This window comes from Hippopotamus amphibius, chromosome 9, assembly GCF_030028045.1.
Source record: "Hippopotamus amphibius kiboko isolate mHipAmp2 chromosome 9, mHipAmp2.hap2, whole genome shotgun sequence".
In the NCBI taxonomy this organism is placed as follows: Eukaryota; Metazoa; Chordata; class Mammalia; order Artiodactyla; family Hippopotamidae; genus Hippopotamus; species Hippopotamus amphibius.
The window spans coordinates 84,548,937-84,561,478 of record NC_080194.1 but is presented as its reverse complement, the minus strand read 5'-3'; the positions used below and the strand labels follow the sequence as shown (position 1 = coordinate 84,561,478).

General features: G+C 36.3%; 2 pseudogenes; both read right to left on the bottom strand.

Annotated features, from left to right (window-relative positions):
• Positions 1–1,914: 1,914 nt before the first annotated feature.
• On the bottom strand, positions 1,915–2,916 carry LOC130860924 (olfactory receptor 8B3-like; annotated as a pseudogene).
• Positions 2,917–11,177: 8,261 nt separating this feature from the next.
• On the bottom strand, positions 11,178–12,123 carry LOC130861624 (olfactory receptor 8B3-like; annotated as a pseudogene).
• Positions 12,124–12,542: the final 419 nt, after the last annotated feature.

Below are 12,542 nucleotides of genomic sequence, written 5' to 3'. Positions count from 1 at the left end.
ATAAGCAACAATTAGTAATCAGAACACAGACATTGGATATTTTGGGGGCAAGGCCCTACTTTCTCACTTTGGCTCCCATAAGCTTTGTGTAAACTTCTCCTGGACATGTGCCTGCCTTCCTGTCATGGAGAAAATAGTGACATTATCCCTTGACACAGCATACTAAGGATCTTTAAGGTAGCATTTTTGCCTTAAAAAATAATTCAACATCTTGTCCAGTAAAGCCACTGCCAAAATGTGTGTATTGACCAAATGTTTCTTTCAGGATATAATTATACTGCCAACTGCACTTTGAGCTTCAGTACCTTAAAATCTGTATGGAAGTAGCATGTGGAAGTCCAGAAAAACAGGAGTGATTTAGTTATTCCCAAGTTTTGAAGTTCTGTTGGTTTAACTATTTCAAAAATCAAATAACTTAACCTGGTCTCCTATCCAAGGAAACCCTGTGAGCTCCATAGTATTTCTAGGGCCTTCCAGAAAGGAGAGGTGTCACATGGGTAGGGGCTTTCATTATCCATCATTTTACTCTCTAAATTACTTCTTCCTAACTTGAATTTCAATTACCCTTAGCCATTTTATCACCTATAGCTGCTTGCCCTCTTTCTGCCTAGTTCCAAATGTGACCACAGCTTTTTCACCTTCACTTTCCAAAGCACTACTAATTTACATTCATATACATTATAATTTTATCAAAGGTTTGCGGACAGTGGAATACATTTACAGTCCTGTACAGAAAGAAAGGAGACAATTTCAGAATAGCATTTGTTTCCTAAGCTCCATGAACACTTTTTATACAGGAATCTCCTTTATTTGTTGGCCATGTGTCTTGTTGAGGTCTGTCCTAATGACATGATTCTGGGCTCCTTTCTCTCCCATGTCCTGTTCTCCTAATAACCAAACACTTTCAAACATCCCAAATTCAGTTTTCTTAATTTTGCACAAAAAGTAACTTCCTATTTGAATCAATCATCTCACCAATATATTAGCCCAAAAGGCCTTCCTTTCGTAACCAAAGAAATCCATGAAACTGTTTGCCTAAACAAGCAAACAAACTACAACAAAAAAAGAAACACACAGCATGAGAGAAATTCATATATATCCCTAGAATAAATAAGTCAAGCTACAAATTAAAAATATTATATCATAGTATGGTCTTACTGAAACAAATATTTAGAATAGAATGAAGTAGATGTAAGTAGTCTACAAAAGTAGTAAACTTGAAATTAGAAGGCTAAGAGGTTAGTCTAGATTTTTCTATGAAGCTGTGACTTTAAATCATTAACCATTCTGAACTTCATTTTACCATCTATGAAATTAATATATTTATATGATCTGTCATGTGCTGATTTCATTGTACAAAGGTGAAAAGAAAACACTTGCCAAAAGCTAGATGCAAAATATTTTTTTTTTTTTGGCACACGGGCTTAGTTGCTCCGCGGCATGTGGGATCTTCCTGGAGCTGGGATCGAACCTGTGACCTCTGCATTGGCAGGTGGATTCTTAACCACTGCACCACCTAGGAAGCCCTAGGTGCAAAATATTTACAGATGCAAAATGTATTATGCTTAAAGCCTTTATAGAACCTTCAATCTCTGGCATTTAAAGGAGACATATTCCAAAGAAACAATGTTACTCTAGTGCTACCTAGCTGATTTTGATCATTAGTTGCTCATTATATCAAGGTGTTTCAAATTTGATCGCTTGGAGAAAATTTTGTTTTTTCCAGTAAATATTAAATGATTGATAAAAAAATAACACATATGCTAAATTTCTAATTTAATGTTTTTACAAAACAGAAATATGGGAGAAAACATTTTGTGCAAATAGTTATGAGAAAAAGAAGTTCCAGACAGAAAAAAATGGAAATAATTTTCTTTATTATTTTATGAAAAAACTAGGATAACAAGGCTGTGACTAAAAATATTTAATTAAAGACACAGAATCTCCTTGTCCTGTAACTATATTCACAGACATATTGTTTCTGATCAAAACTTTCCAATCCTCAGGGTTTTTTCTCAGAGTGAGTTTTACACCTTTGTTCCTCAAGCTGTAAATTAAGGGGTTTATCATGGGAACCACATTGGTATAAAAGACAGAAGAGATTTTTCCCTCATCCATGGACACAGAAGATGGTTTGAGATATACAAATACACTTGATCCAAAGAACAGAGGCACAGCAATGATGTGAGAACTGCAGGTAATGAAGGCTTTGGACCTGCCCTCTGTAGAGCTAATGTGGGGGATGTTGGAGAGAATGAGACCATAAGAGATAAAGATGGTGAAACTGGCCACAATGATGTTGATGCCTCCCACAATGAAAACTTCCAGCTCAATGATGTAAGTACTTGTACAGGAGAGCTGGAGCAGAGGATGGATGTCACACAAATAATGGTTGATGGTGTTTGCATCACAGAAGACCAGTCTCAGCATGCACCCAATGAGGGTCATGGGATCAAAAAATGCCCTCAAGTATGAACCAAGCATAAGACTAGAACACACTTTAGGGGACATGGCAATATTGTACAAAAGTGGGTTACAGATGGCCACATAGCGATCATAGGCCATTGATGTCAACACATAGCATTCAGAAACACCAAAAAAACAGAAAAAGTAAAGCTGGGTCATGCACCTTTTATAGGAGATAATATTCTCCTTTGATATGAAGTTAATAAGCATTTTGGGTGTAAACACAGAAGAATAACAGAGATCAATGAAGGACAAGTTAAAGAGGAAAAGGTACATGGGGTATGCAGGTGGGAACTCAGCCCATTTAGGATTATTAAGTCCAAATTTCCCATTGCAGTGACCACATACGTTACTAGAAACAGGAAGAACAAGGGGAGTTGGAGATCTGGATGGTCTGCTAATGCCATCAAAAAAAAAATGAGTCATGAAAGAGCCATTCCCTGCAGCCATTCTTCTCTAAGGGAATCTGTGAGCACAGGAGAAAAGGGTTACGTAGGAAAAAAAAAAAAAAAAAAAAACAGTGTTTCCCACAATATCTCCTTGTACAAGGCAGTGTATATGCTGAGAATGACTGTGACTAGCCAAACCTGGACCTATAGAGCTTCTTTACCATTATTATGAAAATGAGTGACATGAACTTTCCCTTACAATGTCTTTATAAACTAAATGGGAAAAAGCATCAAAAGTTAGCCTATGGAGTGAAGGGAACAGCTGTCATATGAAATCATAACTATTGGAAAAAATAAAGGACAATGGAAAACAAGTTTGCACCAGAACAGAATTTTCCTTCTCTCATCTCACCATTACTTAATTTACTTGGACCCTCTCCTCACCAGTAAAATTGGAGGCAGCAAATCCAAGACCTGGTACCTACTTCTAATGCTGCTAAGAGTTTACAGGGTAGGAAGCAAGAAGATCGCTTCTAATATTAAAAAAAAAAAACAGGGGGGATGGGAAAGTCTAGGAGAGGTTAAGTCACTCCTCAGTCACAGAGTAAAAGCTATAAAGGTAAAAAAAATGAGTATTCCATCCATGAAGAGGGAACTTAATGACTGAAAAACTGCACCCCCTGTGCCTCGTAATGATTCTGAACATTCCCTGCTTTCCCCTCAAACAGATTTCACTGCAAGATTCATTTGAGTCTCAGGAATGCAAAAGTAGGAAAGAAGTTGTCATATTGTAGGTCCTTAGTTTCTATTTCAAGCAAGGAAAACATGAATATTAATGGAATTCAGAAACTCACCCTCCTTAAGACAAAAAATCCCAGTGCTTTCCTCTTATTGTTTTTACCCCCATAGTCTTGAAAGGCCAATTTCAGGTTCTGAGGCTTTGGTTTCATTGATTCTAAGAAAATGCCACCTGTAATTAATTTCTGATATGCCCTGGAAATTTTTCAGAACAATAGATCATAATTTTGAATATGACTGAGTTTTCTCAAGCAGCAGAAAACAATAAAGGGTCTCTATTATTATCATTTTTGCCACTTAGTAAGTCACTGAACATTTAATGTGAGTGTAATGATATAATGCACTCAGTTATAAACATGGCAGCAGCTTCCTCAATGTATTCCCCAGGGAACAGTTTCTAGGTGTTATAGGGAACTAAGGGGACTATATTTACAGTCTGTCTTTAGTTCCTTATAAACACAATATTTTACTCAAGTTTTTCCTTCAGTGTAGGGATTGTACATCCTCCAAGGAAGAGCCAAAATTAACTCCTATTTCTCATCAGCAAGATGGCAGAAGGGAAAGCCCTAAAATTTCCTTCCCTGCATGAACATACTGATTCAAAAAGATTTATGTACAGATTCATGTTGTAAGAAATCCAAAACTTAGTTAAAAGGATCTTGCATACAATTCAAGCATGATACCAGTCATGTTGAAGCTGTTAAGAAAATTCAAGATACATTCTTGCCATATACCTGTGGTGGCCCAGAATCATGTAATTGGGACAAAATCCCCTAGTTCCCAGACTCTCCCTGGGGAGAAAAAGAAATACAAAATACATACGAAGCCCCAACATTTCTAGGGGCCATCCAGAAGACTGGCTTCTGTATAGCCTGTGTCAGAAAGCTGAGAGGACACAGGATACGACACAGTTTACCTACCTAAGGTGAGAGAGAACAGATAGCAGTTTGGGCTAGAATTCATGACAGCCACTCCCCCTGGCTTAACACAGCTAGCAGTAGAACACACTTTTCATACAGCTTCTCCTTGGTGAAGGACAAAATGCACCAGGCATCCAAATGACCCAACTTATCTAGAGGCTGCCTGAGGAACTGAATTTAGTCTCCCTTGTTTTAGGAGCTTGATGGGATCCTGACATCCTCCAGATGTGTGGGAACCACTAAAAACAAAGAAAGTGAATTGTACTATCACAGGTTGAGAGGTATGCTTTTTCTAGCCAGGCTTATTGATGTGGGTCTTCTCCAGTAGTAGGCCTGTTCATGAGGACTAAAATATGTTGCTATTTTGTCTATGTGCAGACAGGAGTGCAGAAAGTCAAGATAAAATGAAGGAAAGCTTTTTTAAAAATGAATTAAATTTTAAAAATGAAAAAAAAAATCTTTCCAAGAAAGTGAGCCTGAAAAGTGGTCCTAATGAAATGGATACATGATTTATCTGACAAAGAATTTATTTAAATGTAATAAACAGTCTCACTGTAGTCAAAGAACAGTACAAGAACAAAGTGAGACTTTGAAGAACAAACTAACTTTGAAGAGTATCAAACAGAAATCATGAAGCCAAGGAACACAATAATTGAACTGAAAAATTCACTAGAATGTCAAAACAGCAAACTAAACAAACAGAGGAACGGATTGTAAAATTTGAAAGAAAAAAAAAGGACATTTGAAATAATTCATTAAATGGAGCAAAAATAAAAAAGAATGAAAAATAGTGTCAATGGGCTTCCCTGGTAGTGCAGTGGTTAAGAATCCACCTGCCAAAGCAGGGAACATAGGTTCAATCCATGGTCCAGGAAGATCCCAACTAAGCCCCTGCACCACAACTACTGACCCTGCACTCTAGAGCCCGTAAGCCACAACTATTGAGCTCGTGTGCCACAACTACTGAAGCCCATGTGCCTAGAGCCTGTGCTCCGCAAGAAGAGAAGCTACCGCAATGAGAAGCCTGCACACCACAACAAAGAACTGGAACTAGAGAAAGCTCACACAGCAATGAAGATCCAATGCAGCCAATTAATTAATTAATTTTTAAAAAAGACAAAAAGAAAAATAGTGTTGAAAGTTAAGGGACTTATGGAAAAGTACAACTCAATATCAAAATTTGGACCACATAGGCATTACAGAAATTCAGAAGAATATGATCTAAAAGATTTCTCAAAGAAAAACTGGCTAAAAAATCCCCAAATCCATGCAAGGAAATGGACATCCAGAACCAGGATACAAAAAGGATCCCAAGTGAGTGTTCCTTCCCAAAGAAATCCACAGCAAGAAACATTACAATCAAGTTATCAGAAGTCAGAGAGAACTTTTTTTATTGAAGTAAAGTTGATTTACAACATTATATTAGCTTCAGGTATACAATATACTGACTCAAAATTTTTATAGATTATACTCCATTTAAAGTTATTATAAAATATTGGCTATATTCTCCATCTATATAATATATCCTTGTTGTTATTATATGTATAAGTGTTTCACTTCTTCGGTTAAGTGCATTTACTCCTAGGTATTTTATTCTTTTGATGTATTTTTAAACAGGATTTTTTTTTCTTACTGTCTTCTCATGATAGTTCATTATTAGTATATAGAAAAATGTATGATGTTAGCTGTGGGTCTGTCATACATGGCCTTTATTATGTTGAGATATGTTTCCTCTATACAAACTTTGATGAGAATTTCTATCACGACTGGATGCTGAATTTTGTCAAATGCTTTTTTGCATCTATTTAAATAACCAAGTGACTTTTATTCTTCCCTTTGTTAATGCAGTGCATCACATTAATTGATTTGTAGATATTGAATCATTCTTGCAGCCCTAGAATAAATTCCACTTGATCATGGTTTATGATCCTTTATATATACACTTGAATTCAGTTTGATAATATTTTATTGAGAATTTTTTGCATCTATAATCTTCAGAAATATTGGCCTGTAATTTTCTTATTTTGTAGTTTCTTCATCTGGTTTTGGTATAAGGCTATGCTGGCCTTGTGTTTGAACTGTTCCCTCCTCTTCAATTTTTTGGAATAATTTGAGAAATTAGATATTAGCTCTTCTTCATAGGTTTGGTAGAAGTCCCACGTGAAGCTGTCCAGTCCTGAACTGTTTTTTTTGCTAGGATTTTTAAAAATACAAATTCAAAACTAGTGATCAATTGGTTCAGATTGTCTCTTTCTTCTTGATTCACTCTTGGAAAGTTGTATGTTTCAAAAGGTTGTATGTTGTCCATTTCTTCCAGGTTGCCTAATTTGTTAGAGTATATTGTTTCTTCTATTCTCTTACGGATTTTTGCGTCTCTGTGAGAAGCAGAGAAAGGACCTGCCAACCTATGATTTATATGACCAGTGCATTCAATTCCCATCCCCTGTTCAAAAACAAGTGGCCATGATTTAGAGCTGCCCTTTCCTTTCCTTAAATAATGCCATAATTTGGAATTTCTAAAGAGGTCAAAAGAATAGAAATGCTGCGTGCAAAGGCAATGAACAACTGCATTTCTGGACAATGAAACTCAGAAATGGATTCTGGCAAATTCCACAATGTGACAGTATGTGCATTTATTTGAAGAGAAGTGCAGTAATCTGGAGTTTACCCTCTTTTAGGTTTCAGTTATCCTATCAATGACCCATTCATAGAAAAATGTGTTGCCTCTGAGATGCGCTCATTTATAAACTGTCCACTCAGTCTACAGCATGGGTCTATTGAACTTTACATCAAAGAGAGACTTTAAGCAGTCCAGGTGATTCCACAGCCTCCCACTCACTGAGGAAAAGGGCAGTCTCTACCTCAGAATGTAAAATTTCCCAACACTGAATCAGATTTTAATGTTTAAATGTGCATACTTTGCACAAGAAAGCCATGCATATAAAACTACTTTGTCTGGTGCCTGGATGAATATATAGTGAAATCGCAGTGCTTAAGGGAAAAAACAACAGTGCCAGAATACTGTGTCTATCCTAAAAACATAGACATCAATTTCCTGTAATCAATTTTCAGTAATGATTTTGAGTATATAGGTCTGATTTTAGATGCTATTCATGGGTAACATGCAATACCACTATGTTGTAATATGACAATTTACATTTGTGTCTTTCAGATGCCTTATTTATGTTGTGACATACAGCACACTGTACACATTCCAAATACTTAGCAGGTTTAAATTGGGCCTTGTTTCTTATTATTGTTGTGTTGTTACATAATTAATTGGATGATTGCATCAATAATCACCCCCATGCTGTATTCAACAAATGTTTCCTGTTCAGGCCTGCCTCTTTGAAGCTGGGATCAGGAACCACATACCTGAATGTGCTTCCCAAGATTAAAAGCGGGTGGTGTGCCATGCAATTGGTGATAGGCAGTGATCTCATAAAATACTAGACTTGAAGACACTCATAATGTGTGTGTGTGTGTGTGTGTGTGTGTGTGTGTAGAAGGCAGTATAAAGAGGAATGGAAGATGGAGTTCAAGCTGGAGGTTCAGGAATTAAAGAGATGAACTCAAAAACATTTTTGCTCCTGGTTTTCTTCAGCCCTTGACCACAGTGCACCCTGAACATATTCATTCCAAACCTGATCCTGAGCAACAACAGCAATGTGCTCAGAGAAAGTTTACATTAAACAAGTTCAGGGTGTAGTCAGAGAACTTTCTTTATAGTTTAACTGAAAGGACCATTTTCTGTTATTGCCCAGAAAGTCCAAGATTGCACACTCAATTAGAAAAATCTCCTTTCTAGTACATAGGAACAACAGAATCCCATGGCTTACCCCTTTGATAATTAGCTGTGAAAATTTCAACAGATGCATACTTTCCTCATAACTCTTTTTATCATGTTTCACATAATAAATAGAACAAAACACTACAAATGATATCTCCATGCTGTGTATATAAAACAACTGACTTATTTCCTCTGACATGTCACTCCCTCTGGTAAGAAGTCTAAATAGCTATCTAGTACTTAAATGCACTAACTAAAAAATTGTATTTCCTCTGTTAAAAATTTTCCACACTTAACTTTTACAATCTGTATGGATATTTGGTTTTCTCTGATTAATATTTTCCAAAATAATCTGAAAGAATAAAACCTAATTAAAGATTTTTTTCAAATATTTAAACAGGTATCATTTGTATGTTGAGTCTCATAAAACAAAAGATTAATAACCAGTATTAACCCACTCTTTGGGCCAACTCAAATAAAATATATAACAGATTGAACACACTCTGTTCCCAAATAACAGATATTATTTACCTACTGAAATACACTTTTCTTTCAAAATAAAAAACAATTTTATCGAAACAGACAGTTATTAAAAGAAAAGCAAAGTGAAAAATCAACCAAGACCAACTATTTCATATATATAGAACTAGTTAATTGAAAATCAAACATATTAATATTGGATCAGGGGATGGGGCATTTAAAACCCATAAGTCAAAGATTTAGCAGTGATGAACAACTGAAAAAGCAAGCAAGCCAACAGTCTAGCTGTGCTACATGACAAAATACCTAAATATTAAGTGGAGATTAGAATACAGTAAAGTAGTAAATGTTATTACAGTTATCTTAGAACATGTTTAAATTGTCTCATCATATTAAGGATTTTGCAGTGGTCATCTTTTTATGTGTTTTCTCAAAAGAAAGATAATCCAACATTATTCTAAAAAGCACATTATCAAAAATTATTTATTCACCAAATATTTCTTTCAAGTTTTCATTGCCCTCCCAGCTGCAATTTGAGGATTTTGTACTTTGAAATCCATATGAGGTAACATATGAAATCCAACAGAACAGGAGTGATTTTGTTTCCAGGTCCACTGGTCCTGGGGGTTTAACTTTTTTAAAATCAAATAACTGAAGTTTTTCTCCTAGCCAAAGAAATCCTGTGGTCCCCGTAAAATTTCTAGAACCTTCCAGAATGAAGAAAGTCATAGAAAGGGTTTTCTTTTCCCATCGTTTTATTTTGTATTCCTTCTTTCTATTCCTTCTTTCTTACTTGAGTTTTGATTACCAAACACTGTTATCTCCTTAAGATGTCATCTTCTCTCTACCTGATTCCTAACAAATCTAGCCATAGCCATAGGTCTTCATCTTCAAAACCACTATTGGTGTGTGATCATTGTGCATTATAACTTTTAATCAAAGCTTTATGAATAGTGGAGGACAATTACAGTACTCTATAAAGAACAGGATACAGATACAGAAGAAAATATGGTTTCTAAATCTCATAGCCATTCCCTAATGAGAGACCTCTTATTTGTTGGCCTTGTGTTTCTTTAGGTGATGGACTAAAGGGACATATTCTTAAGAATATTGCCCTCTCTTACCCTATTCTCTGGATTACAGAGAAATTTGCAGAAAAAGTCAGATTTCAAAGTAGAAATGTTTCTCATATTTCACGTTTACGAAAATAAAAATAAAATAGCAAGTATACTAGAAAGAATGGTAGACTTGAACTACTAGGAGGCTAATATCTATTCTAGACTTTTTCATGAAGAAGCTGTGTGACTTTAAGTAAATCATTAACCTCTCTGAGTTTCAATCTGCTATTCATGTAATAAATATACAATATATTGACAACTGAATGGTTCATGATGATTACAGCTGGACAAATATTTTATAGTTGTTATGGAAATGATTATAATTGTGAAACATCTGCATTTGAAGGAGTCATATTCCTGACCACTGTAGGGGGAAAGAAGAGAGAAGGACAGATTAGCTAATTCATGCTTCTAATGGCACATTACAAGTGGCAGTTTATACCACCCCCCACCCCCAAATGCACAAGGTCACACTAGTGTTACTTTATTGATCATCAGTGGAACTAATAATCTTTTTCCAGGAGAAAAAAAGAAAGACCACAATGACAATAGAAAACAGATATAATTTTGTTCTAAAAGCAAAGATAATTTTTTTCTTAATATTATTCTTAGGGCTTCCCAGGTGGTGCAGTGGTTAAGAATCCACCTGCCAATGCAGGGGACATGGGTTTGATCCCTGGGCCAGAAAGATCCCACATGCCACGGAGCAAACTAAACCTGTGAGCCACGACTACTGAACCTGCGCTCTAGAGCCCACAAGCCACAACTATTGAGCCTATGTGCCACAACTACTGAAGCCTGTGAGCCTAGGGCTTGTGCTCCACAACAAGAGAAGCCAGTGAAATGAGAAGCCCACACACAGCAAGGAAGAGTAATCCCTACTCACCACAACTAGAGAAAGCTTGCACAGCAATGAAGACCCAACACAGCAAATGAATAAATGAATAAATAAATAAATAAATAAATAAATAAATAAATAAATAAAAAATTAAAAAATATTATTCCTAAATAGGAAGAAAAAATTAAAGGAAAAGAAATTGTGAAAATAGTGATGAAAGGAAGACCTCCTCTAAAAATTGGGAAAAAATTTAGAGAAGACTCAAATTTCCTTCTCCATGGTGAGAAATAAGATAAGAAGGCTTCCACTAAAAATATTGTAAATAAACAAACAGAATCTCCTGATCTATGACTACATGCACAGAGACACTGATTCTGATCAAAACGTTCTTCTCCCCAGGGTTTTTCTCAGAGCAATTTTAACATCTTTGTTCCTCAAACTGTAAATTAAGGGGTTCATCATGGAAACCACATTGGTGCAAAAGACAGGAGAGATTTTTCCCTCATCCATAGACTCAGCATAAGATGGTTAGAGATATATAAATGCACCTGATCCAAAGAACAGAGAAATGGCAATTATATGGGAACTACAGGCGCTGAAGGCTTTGGATCTGCCCTCCACGGAACTGATGTGAAGGATGCTGGAGAGGATGAAACTATTAGAGATAAAGATGGTGAGACTGGGCACAATGATGTTGATGCCTGTGACAATGAAAACTTCCAGCTCATTGATGTAGGTACTTGTGCAGGAGAGCTGGAGCAGAGGGAAGATGTCACATAAATAATGGTTGATGGTGTTTGCATCACAGAAAGTCAGTCTCAGCATACTTCCAGTGAGGGTCATGGCACCAGAAAATGCCATCAAGTATGAACCAAGGATAAGGCTGGAACACATTTTAGGAGACACGGCAATGTTGTACAATAGTGGTTTACAGATGGCCAGATAGCGATCATAGGCCATTGATGTCAAAACATAGATTTCAGAAATACAAAAAAAAAAAAAAAAAAAAAAAAGAAAAAGTAGAGCTGAGTCATGCAGCCTCTGTAAGAGATGATATTCTTCTTTGATATAAAGTTAATCAACATTTTGGTGTAAACACAGAAGAATAACAGAGGTCTGTGAAGGACAGGTTAAAGAGGAAAAAGTTCATGGGGGTGTGTAGGTGTGAATTTATCCCAATTAGGATTATCAATCCCAAATTTCTCAACACAGTGACCATATACATTCCTAGAAAGAGTAAGAATAGGGGGAGTTGGAAATCTGGTTGGTCTTTTAACCCCACCAGAATGAATTAAGTCACGAAAGAACCATTTCCAGGAGCCATTCTTCTCTAAGTCAATCTGTGGACACGGGAGAAAAGGGTAACATTAAAGATCAACTCAGCTCTTCCCAAAATATCTTGTCTTACAAGAGAGTATAGACTCTAGGAATGTCTGAGACTAGCCTAACCTGAACCCATAGAATCTGCCTTTACCATTATCATGACACTGAGTGACATGGACTTCCCCTTACTAGAATACTAATAAGCTAAATATATCAAATGAGAACCATATGCAAACATGACTGCTGGAAAAAGGGAAGGAAAGAGAGAAGAACTGCACAAGGACAGAAAGTCCTTCTCTCATCTCACCAGTCTTCATTCACTTAAGGTGAAGCCCTCCCCTCACCAGTAAAATTGGAGGCAAGGACACTAGCTACTTGGTGCTGGCCTCTAATGCAGATTAGACCAGGTAGGGTGGGAAC